This window comes from Chlorocebus sabaeus, chromosome 8, assembly GCF_047675955.1.
Source record: "Chlorocebus sabaeus isolate Y175 chromosome 8, mChlSab1.0.hap1, whole genome shotgun sequence".
Lineage (NCBI taxonomy): Eukaryota > Metazoa > Chordata > Mammalia > Primates > Cercopithecidae > Chlorocebus > Chlorocebus sabaeus.
The window spans coordinates 98,107,583-98,119,107 of NC_132911.1; the positions used below are offsets into that span (position 1 = coordinate 98,107,583).

At 39.1% G+C, this 11,525-nt stretch overlaps 1 pseudogene; it reads left to right on the forward strand.

The window, feature by feature from the left end:
* The first annotated feature begins 9,523 nt into the window (after nt 1-9,523).
* On the forward strand, nt 9,524-10,149 carry LOC103237144 (transcription initiation factor IIA subunit 2 pseudogene; annotated as a pseudogene).
* Nucleotides 10,150-11,525: the final 1,376 nt, after the last annotated feature.

An 11,525-nucleotide genomic window follows, 5' to 3' on the forward strand; every position in this document is an offset into this window, starting at 1 on the left:
TGGAAGCTCAAGGGTCCTGAATGGTCAAAACAATATCAAAAAAAAGAACAAATCTGGGAGACTCACACTTCCTGATTTCAACATGTACTACAAAGCTACAGTAATTATAACATGTGGTGATGCCACAGGATAGGTGTATAGATCAATGGACTAGAATTAAGAGTCCAAAAATAAACTTTCACATATATAGTAAATTGATTTTTAACTGGGTACCAAGACCATTCAGTGGGTAAAGAATAATCTCTTCAACAAACAGTGCTGAGATAACTGGATATCCACATACAAATGAAGGAATTTGGACCCTTCCTTACCTTATATTACTTACAAAAAGTAACTCAAAATGTATCAAATACCTAAGTGTAAGACCTAAGATTATAAAACTTTTAGAAGGGCAAAAGCTTCATGACACTGGATTTCACAATGATTTCTTGGACATAACACCAAAGGCACAGGCAACAAAAGAAAAAAAAATAAGACAAATTGGACTTCAAGAAAAATTTTAAACTTTGTGCATGAAAAGACAAAGAGTAAAAAGGCAACCTACAGAATGGGAGGAAATACTTGCAAACTATATATCTGACAGGCATTAATATCCAGAATATATAAAGAACTCCTAAAGCTCAACAACAAAAGATTCAATTAAAAAATGGGCAAAGAACTTGAATAGACATTTCTCCCAACAGAGATATATAAATGGCCAATAAGCAAATGAAAAGATGCTCAACATCACTAATCATTAGAGAAATGCACATCAAAACTGCAATGATATACTACTTCACACCCATTAGAATGGCTACTACTTAAAAAGAAAACAGAAAATAACAATGTTGGTGAGGATGTAGAGAAATCGGAACCCTTGTGCACTGTTAGTAAGAATGTAAAATGGTACAGCCACTGTGAAAAACAGCACAGCAGTTCCTCAAGAAATTAAAAATAGAACTATCATATAATCCAGCAATTCCACTTCTGGGTATATGCCCAAAATCATTAAAAACAGGGTCTTGAGATATGTGTAAACCCATGTTCATAGCAGTTACTCACAATAGTTAAAACATGGAAGCAATCCAAGTATCCATCAACAGATAAATGGATAAACAAAATGTGGTATACACTACAATGAAATAATATTTAGCCTTATAAAGGAAAGAAATTCTGACAAAACAGAGATGAACCTTGACAACATTATGCTAAGTGAAATAAGCCAGTCACAAAAAGACAAATGCCGTATAAGTCCACTTATATGAGGTACTTAGAGCAGTAAAAATTATAGAGACAGACAGTAGAGTGGTGGTTGCCAGAAGCCGAGGGGAGGGAGAAGTGGGGAGTTGTTATTTCATGGGTACAGTTTCAGGTTTACAAGATAAAAAGAGTTATGGAAGCCAGGTGTGGTGTCGTGTGCCTGTAGTCTTAACGACTTGGGAGGCTAAGGTGGGAGGATCGCTTGAGCTCAGGAGCTGGAGGATTTAGTGCACTATGATTGCACCTGCAAACAGCCACTACACTCCAGCTTAAGCAATATGAAACTCTATCTCTTTTAAAAGTTTTAAATTTTTAAAATAAATTTTAGCCTGGGTGTGGTGGCTCATGCCTATAATCCCAGCACTTCGGAAGGTCGAGGTAGGCAGATTGCTTCAGCCCAATAGACCAGCCTGGGCAACAGGGCAAAACCATGTCTCCACAAAAAAACACGAAAATTAGCTGGACATAGTGCTGCAAGCCTGTAATCCCAGCTACTTGGGAGGCTGAGACGGGAGGATCGCTTGAGCCCAGGAGGTTGTGGCTTCAGTGAGCCAAGATCATGCCATTGCACCCCAGCCTGGGTGACAAAGCAAGGCCCTGTCTCAACAAATGAGAATTAAATGAATTTTTAAAAAAATTTTAAGAATTAAGGAAATGGATGGTGGTGATGGTTACACAACATTATGAACATAATACCACAGAACTGTACACTTAAAATGGTTAAGATTATAATTGTTATGTGTATTTTAACACGATAAAAAATTACAGGTATGGTGGCTCATGCCTGTAATCCTAGCACACTGGGAGGATCACTTGAGCCCAGGAGTACGAGACTGCAGTGAGCTATGAGCACGCCACTGCACTCCAGCCTGGGCAACGAGTGAGACCTTGCCTAGAAAAAAAATGGAGGAAAATATTTATGCAGGGGTGGGCAGTATGCCATTCAAATAGCATGGATTCAGCCCAGCATACTGACTCATGCCTGTAATCTCAGCACTTCAGGAGGCCAAGGTGGGAGGATTGCTTGGGCCCAAAAGTTGGAGACCAACCTAGGCAACAAAGTGAGACCCTGTTTCTTAAAGAAAACAAACAAACAAACAAAACACAAAAAAAAAATAGTATGGTTAACGGTTAGGAAGGCTACTCTGAGGAGGTGATGACTGAGCACCTAGATGTAAACTAATTAAGGAAGCCAGTAATGTTTAGGAATGTTCTCTTCTACATGAAAATAACACATTTCCTAGAAACATAAAAGAAGACATGAATATCTAGACAGACATTCCATATTCCTGAATGAATACTCTAAATTATCTCATTTTTTCTCTAAATTAATTGACAAAATAATTCTAAGATTAATCCAGAAAAAAAACTGATATAGAGTAACCAATAAAATACTGAAAAAGAAGGATACTACAGAGGAATTTGATCTCCTAAATAATAATAAATCTTGAAATCCATATTAAAATACTGTTCAAGAACAGAAAAGTCAATAGGGAAAGAATGGATTATTTAAGTGTTATTACAATTGGGCAACTGTTTTCTAAAATTTGCATTCCTAACTCATTCCTCACACCAAAATTATAGATGACAGAACCTGCAGAAATGAAAGTAAGCATCTCTGAATTTCAGCGTTTTGTAAAAAACCTAGAACATCGTAAGTTCTCAAACACTGTATGGCAAATGAATTAATAAATGAATGAGATGAGACATAGAGCTTCTTACCGAGGAAATGAAAGGAGTTATCCTGCATTTTGTTATTTGTTTAATTCACTTGTTTATCCATTTAATTCACCTCTATCGAACACCCACTTGGTGCCATCAACATCTCAAGGTATAGGAATGACTGAAGTCTCAACGTGTCCAGGAAGGTCGATCATATTTTTCACAATAAAGGGCTCCACCCAGGTCCAATTTTCAAGCAGATCCCCTTTTACCCAAAAGGTACTTAGCATTCTGGAAGCCTCAGTATTGTTCCATCCATTAGAGGAACCCAGATGTGGTTTGCTGACACAGTACTAACAAAAAGAGTGGGTCTTTTAACTCATCTTCCTTAGCAGCACAAACTCTTCCCACCCTAGGATCAGAAACCAGGCTGAGATGTATGGAAGCCTCCACTACTAGGCTACCCAGACAGAAAGCAACATCCAGGTCAAAGCATCACTGTCTGACCACATGACCCTTCTACACCTGGGCCCCCAAGGCACTGCTAGGAGTCGACAGCTCCACCTAGTGACCAGAGTCTGGCCTTCATCAAAGGCTCAGGCACTGCAGCAGTTGAGAATTTCTCTTTATGGATATTTCCTCCGGCATAAATAATGCAACTAAAACATACGTTTTCATTTTCTACTACTTATGGAATAAACATTAATGTTTTGTGTTTTCAAAGCTATGTAAGTCAAAAAAAATCCTTTAATAATGTTTATGGAGAACTGAAAAATTGTTACCTGAGGTCTCGTAAAAAAATTCACAGTGAAAAAACAAATAATTCTGTGTAAAAGTCTGTTTATTAAACCTATATTCATCTTACAACAAAATCAGAAGTTAATAACTAAGGTGTCACTGATTTCAACAGACTATTTCCAACAAACTTTTAAGTTTGCTCATTTTTCATTTAATTAATAATTTAATACCCACCCCCCTCTACCAACACAACCCATGGGGAGAAAATAAGTGTAAAGCTCTGACAATATAAAATGCTGTGGAAAATAATCCTGTCAGTCATATTGATAGCTAGAATGATTTGCCAGTTTTTATAGCCATCATAACAGCAGCCTGTGATTTGAAATCTTATAAAAACAGGAAGCTGTGTGCTTAAAGACATGCCTAGAATTCCTGATGTGATGGGAGACAATTGTTGTGATCTGTTGCTGCCACCAGCAGGCCATTCTCACAAAATGGTAGTTTCCCCTTTGCTTTTTGTTTTGTTTCCAACTTATCTACCGATATTTCTTGACCATCACATTCTTTAATCAGGATAATTAGATAAAATAACAAATCTTTTTCATGGGTATCCTCAGTAACAATCACTTCTTTAAAATCTACCATATATAACCTTTTTAAAATTTATTTAACAAACAGGTCTAATCTTTCTGCCTATCTTTTATTCTTTTTTTTTTTTTTTCAAAAGCTCCTAAATCCTTGCATTTTCTAAATCAGGTTCCTGGTAAATATATCTTAATATGAGAACAAGTGATCCTGGCATAAAATGTAGAAGCCCACAGTTCCTCACACTGATGACTGCTATAAGATATTCTGCCGGGCGCGGTGTTTCAAGCCTGTAATCCCAGCACTTTGGGAGGCCGAGACGGGCGGATCACAAGGTCAGGAGATCGAGACCATCCTGGCTAACACGGTGAAACCCTGTCTCTACTAAAAAAATACAAAACACTAGCTGGGCAAGGTGGCGGGTACCTGTAGTCCCAGCTACTCGGGAGGCTGAGGCAGGAGAATGGCGTGAACCCGGGAGGCGGAGCTTGCAGTGAGTCGAGATCCGGCCACTGCACTCCAGCCTGGGCGACAGAATGAGACTCCGTCTCAAAAAAAAAAAAAAAAAAAAAAAAAGATATTCCTTAAATTTTCATTTAGCTTGTGAATTTAAGCCTGGTGCATACAAACAAGTTCTATAGCCACATCAACCCGGGATCAGATCCAGCTCTTAGCATTGTGCTCTTGGGAAGCGTTTAACCTTTCTAGGCATCAGTATCCTCCCTGTAAAATGAGGATAATAAATAATACCCATGTCCTAGGATTGACAAGAGGAATAAATGAAATGATGCATATAAAGCATTTAGGAAAATGTCTGGCACATAGTAAGCCATCAATGAATGACTCATTATTATTATTATTAAAGTGCAAAAATTAAGAATTCCGTATAATCAGAAGCCAAATCAATGGCAGAGTTCTGACTAGAACCTCCAAATCTGCTGATTCCAAGCCAAGGGCTTTGAACATCATATTGCAATGATGCTGACTTTCTATTTATCTAATTAAGATGAAGACTGTGGTTCTTTTGGGATAGGCCAAAATTGCTGCAAACATCACTTTTCAAATATGAAGTCCTTTTTAAGCCCAGAATTATACAAACCATTAGGTTCCACTGGACATCTCTCCTACATCTGAAAACAGCTTTCTCTCCCTTGGATGACAGAAGTGGTATTTTTATGGTAATATTCTCATAAGAAGCAAGTACACGAGATTCCTCTCTAAGCTCTGAAATTTCTTTCTTTTGCAGAGCTTCTGATAAATAAAGCAGCTCTCCATTATGTGTTTCTGTCTGGCAATGCTATTCAATATGTTCATGGTGGAGCACAGCCATGAGGGGCGCTCTCCAGCAGTTAGTGGAAATAATTTCTAGTCTAGTTCAAAGTGGTAACCAAAGCCAGGTTCCTTTGATGTCTTACTGAGAAAGCTGCCATGCAGCATAAGACAGGGCAGTCTGAATTCCAGTCTAGCCTTGTGGCTAAGTTTTGTGGTGGGGAAAACCAGAAATGCCAAAGGTCTACTTTGCTACACAGAAAATAAGTGAAGTGACCATGTCTCAATGGTAAGTCTTGCACAGGTACCTTTAAAACATTGTCCTATAATTAGATTCTTGTATCTCCCTTTCAACTTGAATGAGTAATCATTCTGGACTTGCTGTCTCATCAAATGTTAAAGTATATATTAATTATTCCTATGTCTGCAATGCTTTCTAAACAAGGATTTCTAAAAATTTGTCCACCCTTTGGAGGTTAACTTATTGCATGGAAACTAAATACTGGAGGTTACTGAGTTCCAAGATTAGAGGGGGAATTTACAGTGTTTGCATCCCAAATTAGCTTAATTAAAGGGACTAGAAAGTTTTATAAAGGGTATGGATTGTTAACAAGCAATAGAAAAATTTATTGATCTCAATCCCATCTCAATACACAGGCACCAGAGCCTTCTTTATTGCCCATTATATTTTTTAAGGCTCTAGTTCTGCATAGTCAATGGTGGTTCACAGTGTATGGGAAACAAATGGACAGCAATGCTCTTTGGCATTTGGTCAACCCTCTGAATCATGTAGCTCTTTCCCATCTTTTAAGGGCGTAACCACTTCTAAGAATCTTATCGCCAAAGACAATATGACAATATAACTAACTGATCTCAAAGCCACTTTTTAGTGCCTCCACTACAGAGAAAGTGTTTGTACTCATCCAATGGTCTTTCCCTGTCCCACATTTCCCTTTGTTTCCATAGAAAGGTTGGACACCACGGATCATTCTTCAAGCCCTCAACAACTTGCTAAGCAGGTACTCACCATGGGCCAGCCTCTAGGACACCATGGGAAAAACTGAGGCAGGAGCACACTCAGCATTTAAGGTATAGCAAGGGGGACAGTGGGAATGTTAGTGAAGGGGAGATGAGGTCAGAAAGATAATAGAGCCAGATCATGTTAGGCCTGGAGGCCACTGTGAAATTTTTAACTTAGACTCTGAGCGAGAGAAGACTGAGGGGAAAAGGTAATAAATAATTTTTTCCTTTGGTAATTAAGAGTAAAATTACCAAATAATCAGAAGTAGATACCCTAGTATTAGGTACCATGTTTCCATCACCCTAGGCTTTGCCAGAGGGCCTTCCACACACACACCCAGGCACCTCAGGATTGAGCCAGAAGTTCAGAGAGGCCCATAACCTGGTTTCATAAATCAGCCCATGAACTGGGGTCTGAACAGGGGCTTTGGCCACCCCATTCACCTTCCTCTTGCTTTCTTACACTTGCCCACTCCTAATTTCCCTAATCTCTGCCCCAGGAACTTCTCCTTAATCACTAGACTGAGCAGGATAGTGGCTGCTCTGTGTGATAAACCAAGTCCCTTATTCCAGCTGGCATGCCCTTGACTTGGCCAGAGCTGTGGCCCCTCCTAACTGCCTCTGGACTCTGGTGTAATGCGTGAGCCAGCTTAAGTTAGTTTAGCCACTGAGAAGAGAACATAAAGGCCAGGAAGGAAAAAAAAAAAAGCATCACTCACAGCTGCCTTAGAGCCACCTTGTTTGATGCCCCCTGAATTAGAAACTGATTTCCAAGGCCAACCATCGGGGGGAATCTGGCTACATTCCACCCTCATCGTGTTTAATGAGGCCTCATGATGAAAACACAAGGCTTCTCCTTGATGGTTCCCTCCTAAGGTAGAGGTCTGAATAAATAAAGGAAGAAAGATTAGAGCAGCTGGTTTCAGATAATAAAGCTAGCAGCGTATGCTTTGCTAGTGATTGAAATTTAAAATATGAATAGGATTCAGAGGATAAAGGTTAATGTGACACACTATTGCTACGGTTATTGCTAACAGTAGAAAATAGTCATTACTTGTTAACATTTCTAAAGCGCTGATATAAGCCACAGGCTATCAGCACTACTGCTGCTCTCATTATGACAGATTAAATAACAATCATATAAATAATCACTCAGTCCAAAACTTGATAACAAATTTGACAATGCCAAAAACAAAAACCAAAACCATAGCCTATAGGTACACCAATGTTCTTTGCAAAGCTCTTATAAACTACTTTTTCAAAGCTTATTAGGTACCACACTCCCCACCACACCCAGTATCTAGTGAATGGCTTTACATCCATTGGTGTCATTAAAATTGTGCTGACAGTCCATTGTCAGAGGGAAGTGCTTCTTCACCTTTCTGGTGAAGGGAGCTCAGTTTATTTAACTCCTGGCCTCCCTTTGCAACCTGTTTCACCCTTGCCCTTGGGAGATAGTGACTTCTCTGACTGGTAAATTTATCAAGAATATCTCCACCTTGCCACGTGGTTAATTTGATCAATGGGATGTAAATGAAAGTGTGGTATGCAATTTTGAGAATAAGCCCTTAAGAGGAAGTCTTCTCCTTCTCTTTTTTGTTGGCTGAAATGCAAATGTGATTGCTGGAACCAGTGCATAACACAAGGTGGAAGCTGCATAATAGGGACTGGGGAGCCACAACAAGCTAGGAGTTGGGGTCCCCAGCGACTGAAATTACCACACCAGCCCAGACTGCCGTCCCAGACTTTCACCTGAGAAATAAACTTCTACCTCACTTAAGCCCCCGTATTACAGGTTTTCTGACAATTACAGCCACAAAATAGGAGCAGGGAGTCCAAGAATGCTGGGAGAAAGGGAACAGCCCAGGAAAAAGTCATTAGAGGATACCCAGGGAAATAAGTCCAAATAAAAAGTTTAGTGACTGAGATTAAGCATGAACAAAAGGTATATAAATAAGAGGAAAAAACAAGTATTTGGTGAACCATACTAACAAGTCATGAACTTGTATTTATACACTAATATTTGTATTCAAGTACATATAATGGGTCCTTGTTAATAAGCATATATGTATATATTAAATGAATATTCATAAAGCACTTAGAAGAGTCCCTGGCACGCAATGAGTATTACACAGCTGCTATTAATTTAAAATAAAATAAATGAGAGTAAATGATGTGATGGTTAATTTTATGTCAACCTAGCTAGACTATGGTGCCCAGTTGTTTGGTCAAACAGTAGTCTAGAGGTTGCCATGCAGGTATTTGTGGATGTGGTTAACATTTACACTAAGTTGTCTTTAAGTAAAGCAGATTACCCTCTATAATGTGAGTAGCCCTCATTCAGTCAGCTGAAAGTAATAAAAGCAAAGACTGAGGTTCCCAAAAGAAGGAATTCCTCAAAACTGCAACATGGAAATTCTGCCTGAGTTTCCAGCCTGCTGGCTTACCCTACAGATTTTCAATTTGCCAGCCCCTACAATCCCTTTAGCCAATTTCTTAAAACAAATAAATTTCTAAGTATATAGATAGATATAGAGATACAGAGATATAGATATAGACATATAGAGAGAGACCTCATATTGTTTCTGTTTCTCTGAAGAACTCTGACTAATACAAACGGAAAGTGAAAACAGGCCTGCTGTAGAAGTCACTGGAACTCTTTGTTGACAACCAGCAGGTGGGATAAAGGACCTACTAGAACCTTGCTCAGTGCACTGTCACTCCCCATCCCAACCCTACTTTCATGGCCCTGAGGAACAACCTCTACAGAACCTCAAAAGTTCAGTCACCCTCCTTCCCTTGCTGCCGTTTTACAGCAGAAGATGAAAGGGACCTCGATGGTCACAGTTCATCCCAGAACTAGCAGTAAATGCTTACAGGTATGGGGTTTCTTTTGGGGGTGATGAAAATGTTCTGGAATAAGACAGTGGTGTTGGCTAAACAACATTGTGAATGTACTAAATTCTACTGAATTGTTCACTTAAAATAATCAATTTTAGGGTTTTCTGCGGTGGCTGGAGAGGTGGTCGGGGAAGTAGGAACCTCCTGCCAGGCTCATGGCGGCTTCTTTCCGCTCCGCGGCAGGAAGCACCTTCCCCACAGGACATCAATGCAAGCTTGAATAAGAAAAACAAATTCTTCCTCCTAAGCCATGGCATATCAGTTATACAGAAACACCACTTTGAGAAACAATCTTCAGGAGAGCCTAGATGAGCTCATACAGTCTCAACAGATCACTCCCCAACTTGCCCTTCAAGTTCTACTTCAGTTTGATAAGGCTATAAATTCTGCATTGGCTCAGAGGGTCAGGAACAGAGTCAATTTCAGGGGCTCTCTAAATACATACAGATTCTGCGATAATGTGTGGACTTTTGTATTGAATGATGTTGAATTCAGAGAGGTGACAGAACTTACTAAAGTGGATAAAGTGAAAATTGTAGCCTGTGCTGGTAAAAATACTGGCTCCAATACTACAGAATGAATAGAAAAAATATAGCTTTTTTATGCCATCTTCTGTTATTCATTGCTTTTGAAGAGAAGCATAGAAGAGACTTTTTATTTATTCTAGAACTGCAGAAATGACTACACTGTGCTATACCAGAGAATTCCAGTAGAAAGAAACTTACAACTCTGTAGCCTCTTACATTACCTTTATTATACAGCATGAAAAAAATAACTTTTTTTAATGACAAAAGTTGTTGCCTTCCTAAGAACCTTCTTTAATAAATTCATTTTAAAACTCTGAAAAAAAATAATCAATTTTATGCTACATAAACTTCACCTCAATAAATTATTTTTAATTATGATTTATAATATGTGAATTTTACCTCAATTTTTAAAAACTGCAAGATAAAAAAATTTTTTAAAAAAAGGGAAATATCTCCACCTTCTTCCTCCTGGAAGTGAGTTTGCTTGTAGAAAACACAAGCTCTCAAGGCAGGGTGCAGTGATTCTTGTCTGTAATCCCAGCATTCTGGGACACCAAGGTGGCTGGACCGCTTGAGGCTAGGAGTTCAAGACCAGCCCTGGAAACATAGCGAGAGCCTATCTCTACAAAAAATAAAATAAAGTTAGTCAGGCATGGCGGCACATGCCTATAGTCCCAGCTACTAGGTAGACTAAGGTAGGAAGATACCTTGAGCCCAGAAGTTCGAGGCTGCAGTGAGCTATGATAGTGCCACTGAACTCCAGCTGGGGCAACAGAGCAAGATCCTATCTCAAAAACAGCAACAAAAAGAAAACAAAAAACACAAGCTTCTTCTGTGCCTCCAAACCCTGAAGCTTACCTGGGAAGCATTTCCTCATGGGTAGGACAGAGCTCAGTATTAACAACCCACTTGGGTAACAGATGTAAAGTCAAGTCAATCAAGTAAGCTATTATAAAAAATGAAAGGGATATTTTGACCTCCATGTATACTTTTTGTTTCCCACCTTAACAGAGTATGAAAGCTGAAAGAATCCCAGAGCTGACAGCTCCCACTAATGGTGGTTTTCCACACACATTCAGTCTTGTCTCACATGACCACATGTATCCTCGGTACGGAGAGACTGAGATATTTGGAAGCCTAGCCTGGACTCGTAAGACTTCCACTCTGCTTTTGCAATCCATGCTTTCTCGTTGCTTGGTGTGTATGCTTTCTTAAAGATGAGTAAATCTAAAGCTGGATGCAGCCCACAGTGTCTTGTGACCTTGTGTTTTTGTCTTGTGAGTTGTCGGTTTGAGCAATCTGAGCAGAAAGGGTAGTCAATCAAATCAACTGCTTCGATATTAAAATACCATGTCTATTGTTCCGTGAAAGGATAAACATAAGATTCAGATCTCATGAAATTCACACACTTTAATCCAAAACCCAATTCTTTAATTAATTCACTTGAAAAGAGAACATGATATGAAACACTCATATTAGTTCATTTTTTTCTTGCATTTATATCTGTCTCAGGAACCTGGCATGGTGAAATCACAGAAAAGGCAGGTCAGTGCACTGGAAAGAGCTTCGGATTTTGAGTTAAAA